Source organism: Crocodylus porosus, unplaced genomic scaffold (assembly GCF_001723895.1).
Source record: "Crocodylus porosus isolate Cpor-Errol unplaced genomic scaffold, CroPor_comp1, whole genome shotgun sequence".
NCBI lineage: Eukaryota > Metazoa > Chordata > Crocodylia > Crocodylidae > Crocodylus > Crocodylus porosus.
The window spans coordinates 25,265,317-25,270,449 of NW_017728906.1; positions in this window are offsets into that span (position 1 = coordinate 25,265,317).

Here is a 5,133-nt window from a genome sequence, read left to right on the forward strand (position 1 = left end):
CCCTACCCTGGGGGTATTCAAGAGAAGGTTGGATGTGTATCTAGCTGGGGTAATGTAGGCCCAGCACTCTTTCCTGCTTATGCAGGGGGTTGGACTCGATGATCTATTGAGGTCCCTTCCTACCCTAGCATCTATGAATCTATGAATCTATAACATGACAGAGCTACACTAAATCCTCTCCTATCAGAGGTAAAAAAATCAGACTGGTATCCCTTTTAGAAGGCAAGAAAGGTTCATGACATGTCCTTTCACAGTATCTAATGAAGTGAGCTTGAGTTCATGAAAGCTTGTGCTCTCTATATAATATTTAGTTAGTTTATAAGGTGCATAGGTACCCTTCTCTACATCTATATCTTTTCATGGCAACCTTGTGAAAACCTTTATATTATTACCTGTAAAATTTCCCCTAGCTTGCACAACAGGAAAGGGTTTATGAGCAGATTTGGTATTGCTGAATCATATGGATTTTAGCAAATAATCTAGATTTACCTAGAAAATTTAGAACATACACTATGCTGTGAAGTAGGCTGTGCTGGTCTGTCTAGCACTGCCTCACATAGCAGAGTACACCATGGAAGTACAGAGTCTAGTCTGTGCTCCCACCTCTTTGTCTCTGCATGTGCATATCAACATGACATCAGAAGTTGATTTGTTCAGTGGTACTTTGCTCTTCTAGTTCAAGATTTAAAAATCTGACAGACCGAAGAAACAAACCATGAAAAAAGTCAATGTTATAAACAAGCCATCATATTGTAGAATATCCTAAAAAGGTTGTAACTTTCCCACCTTACGGAGAGAACCACAACCTCCATAAACTCCTATTTGAATGAATGCTAGTCTATACTCAGCACTTAAGTTACTATGATTTTCCTGTGACACACATTGAGGGGGTCTGATATTACCATGACTCCACTGCTGGCATCATGGAACATGTGGATGTATTAAAATACACTAATAAAACGCTAGCTACTTCTCTCTGCCAGCAGAACTCTATGACACTTGTCTCAATAGCTAGAATAATGGGTCATTGTCTATTCACCTACAGTAATACTGTAGTGACAAGAGTCAGAATTAATGCTGTATCACAGTATTGTCATAGGGTACTGCGATTGATTAATGCAATTTAGAAACAGTAGCCAGAAGAGAAAGAGGAAGAAATATCCCAGGTAGACAGTCGCTATAATATATAGAGATTATGTGTCAACACCTTCTGCTAGGTATCCAGGTTGTAGCCATATTGCTACACAACCCATCCCTCTTATCCTAGGAAAAGGCAATCAGGACTTATAGTAAAGATGATATCTTTTATTAGACCAACAAGATTTTTGCATATTTTTACACTCTTTTTTGGAAAAAATCTTGTTGGTCTATTAAAAGATGTCATCTCTACTACGAGTCCTGAACACATTCTGTAACATTTTTAATTAAACGTTAGATTTCTAATCATCTTCACACAGCCAAAATTTTGGCCTCTAAAAGCTGCAGACAGTGCAATGCCTGGCTGCCAAATACATGTGTTTCTCTATTAAATGTAATTGGAAGTAAAAACTGTTTAGTTCTGTCTTTTTACTTAATTAAAGTGCAAAGTGCAGAATGAGCCTTGATCTTTAAAGAGTGTCAGATAGTATTAGGCTTATTGTCAATGCTGGCCTAGTTTCTATTGATGGGTTCATTAAAAGTTTTAGTCAGCAAAGTCAGGAAAAATAGTGACTGACAGAACTGAATTGAACTGAGAAAGAAAAACAACCTGTTCTGGTAATCCACTTGGTGAACATGAAAACAACTCAGCAGGATGGGGAATTAATCTCATTTTATTTCAAATGCCTGCTGCTTCCACTTAATGAGCATCACGTCTAGGTTTTTTTAACCCTGAAAATATCTCAACTATGAAATAAAATAATTCTGAGTGATTATTTTTTGCCCCTAGAAAGTGAAAGTCTGCCATCCATAGAAATTTAGGGTTGATTGTCACCACATTTGTGGTTGTGGAAAGATATCAAAGACAGTAAAAATGTCAAGTGTAGTAGGATGGGAAATACTAACAACCTCTTCTTCTACACCTGTGCTATCCTGTGGCTGTATGGCGGCTTGGGAATCTACACTTTGGGAGAGAGGCTGTGTCTGGGTAAGATGTAGAGGGAAATGCTGCTTCTCAGCATCACCCCACTTCATTGCAGAGGTGAATTTGCCAGGTAAAATAAAACTGACTTTCAGTGTGTAGAACCTCAAACTCTTTACACATTAGCACGTCCCAAAGGAAAGGAAGATATGTGGTAGCTATTAGTATGTAGCTTGTGCATATAATCACCTAAAAGACCTATGCAGGCTATCCAGAAAGGCCTGAGGCAGAGGAATCCTGAGGCAGGAAATATTCTTGCTCCTGTCAATAGGTTCCCATTTCCCATTCACTTCCAAGTCATCTGAAGAATAGGTGGATCATCTTCTGTACTTAGGTGGACCCAACCCTTTCTGAGAGAATGATCTGTAGAAGTATCACAAGTTCTACTCTGCTAATGTTCATAAGATTTTCATATAAAGGTGGCAACAGGGCCCTTAACTTCTGTGCATGCTGTATCCTTTAACAGATACAGAGTGAGGAGAGCACAGTAGATGGAAAAGTCAAGAAATATTTTCACATGGGAAAAGATTTGGAAAAATAAAATTAATAGAATAATATAAAATGTAATAATTCAGTGTTTTTTCCGTTTCCTCTGCTAGTATCAAAATAATCTGTAATTCATAAGGTTTCCTTCACTCATAAACCAACCCTTTGTTCGGTCAATAAATCAACAGTGGCAATACATGCTAAGGACTGAAATCATGTGCAATGGAAAGCATTCTGATTTCTTCAGTTGAACATGAGTTCCTCCAGCAAACCTTTCCTAAGACAAGCTGTCACCTGAAGCCATGGCTGCCTGGCTGGCACCGCAGGCTGGCTTCTGCAGGCGTTAGGGCCGCCCTCCTGATGGAAGCAGCAACCGCCCTAGAATGCTACCTCCAGGCTCACCAGGCAGATTGCAGACACTGCAGGTGATGCCTTCCCGCCACTGCTGGTCATCCCAGCAGTGAGCTGGCTGACTAGCCCAACACATTGCTTAGGCTCCCTGTGCCCCCCAGCACCAATATGGGCTGCCCCTTTGGCACACTGCCCTGGAAGGGACTCTACATGTGGGTGGTGCGCACCCAGCATACTCAGGTGCTGGCATGGCGCGGGACCCCAGGTGGTGCACACTGTACAAGGCGCCCACTGCCAAGAAGACAGGTGACCTTCAGTGGAGATTGGTGTACGGCACCCTGGCCACTGGCACCTTTGTGCGCCACCTGGACCCAGTGGCTTTGGCAGCCTGCCCCTTCTGCCCGGGGGTGCTGGAAGAGGACATTTTCCATGCCTTCCTTGACTACCCCCAGCTGCGGCCACTCTTTGCTGCCCTCAGGGTGCTACTTCGGGCACTGGACTGGGACTTCTCAGAAGACACCTACATCTACTCCTTCCTGTACCAGGTGGCCGTGCGGGCCGCAGTTAGCCTGGCCAACTTCCTGGTGGGCCAGGCCAAGATGGCCACCCTGAAGAGCCAACGAAACCGGCTCACCGGGACTGGGATGGATGATGCCCTGCAGCTCTTCCATCTGCTGGTGCGGGCCCACCTCTCACTTGAATTTGAGCACACAGTCCTGCAGCGGACAGTGTCCACCTTTGAGGAATGCTGGGCTGTCGAGGGGGCACTGTACCGAGTCAAGGTGGGATGCCTGCTCCTTGCCCTTTGACGCCACCAGCTGCTCAAGGTGCAGAGGCACAGCCAGTGAGCTGAGACCTTGGGCTTTGTCCAGGCGGGCTGATGCCTGATGTCCTGAGGGCCCCTTGGGCATCCCCACTGGCAAGAACTGGATATATGTATATAAGTAAATACTTCTTTTCTTTTTCGTGTTTTTTTGGTTTTTTGTCTAGAGTGTGCGGACAGGCCTTTCAGGCCCTGAGCGCAGGCCTTGTCCTCAAGGCCCAGATCCTCAGACAAACCTATACATGATATCTACTGCCCCCCATTTGCCACCCTCCCCAGAATAAACATCTCTTACAAGTCTCCTAAGACAGGAAAAAGGGTTTAAAAGGGTGAGAACTGTTCTTTAACTACAGGGGCCTATGTCCTTCAGTCTGTGCCATTATAATAAAAAAGTAGGCTTGCAGCTGTGAAATATGCTGCCTTGATCTTGCAATGGGATATATACTCTAGGGTGGGATGGCACAGCCAAATCCCTGCATTCTCCCTTATATTTGGGTACCTCAGCACAGAATTTGTGGAGTAAGCATGCTGAATGTATGTAGGATAATTCCTGTCATTCATCCTGGATAGACCTAATTTACAGTGCTATAATCCAGCAGAGCAGCACATTAAAGGAACTCATTTAACGTCTTACGATAGGCAAATGGAAGACCATCACTAATTCACTTATTGTAAAGTGTTTCTTTCCAAATACAGTCAGCTAAGTAACTATAGAGACCTCACTGAGTCAATGAATAATGCTAGACAGTATATAATATACAGTTAGATAGATAAGCATCTGTCTGTCTCATGAGACAATAGAGTTATACCAAGTGAGGCATCAGCTTCCTGAACATCCGTGAGTATGGCTGTAGAGCCTAGTTCTTGCATGACTTTCCCTTCCATACTTATCACACATGAAGTTCATATCTAACAGTTTTGAACATGGCATGGGGTTCTTTCTGAGGTTTCTTCTTTCCTCTGCATGCTGAGCTCTTCTTTCCTCAAAAGCCTTCATCTCACATTTTATAGACTGTTTCCAAGTGCTTTGGTTCTCAGCAGTCTCCCAGTCATTTGCCTCAGTGTTCATTGCCTTCACATTCTCTTGGAAACTTCTTTGAAGTGGAGATAAGGATGCCCATGTGGTCTTCCTGTAAAAAGTTCTCCATACAAGAGATCCTTGTGTATCCTTGGGTTCCTTGAAGGAACACCTTGAGAAGCTGGATACCTTCAAGTCAGCGAGCCCTGACAATCTGCACCCCAGGGTACTCAAGGAGCTGGCGAGCGTCATAGCCCAGCCCCTGGCACGGATCTTTGAAAACTCCTGGCGCTCTGGTGTAGTGCCTGAAGACTGGAAGAAGGCCAATGTGGTGCC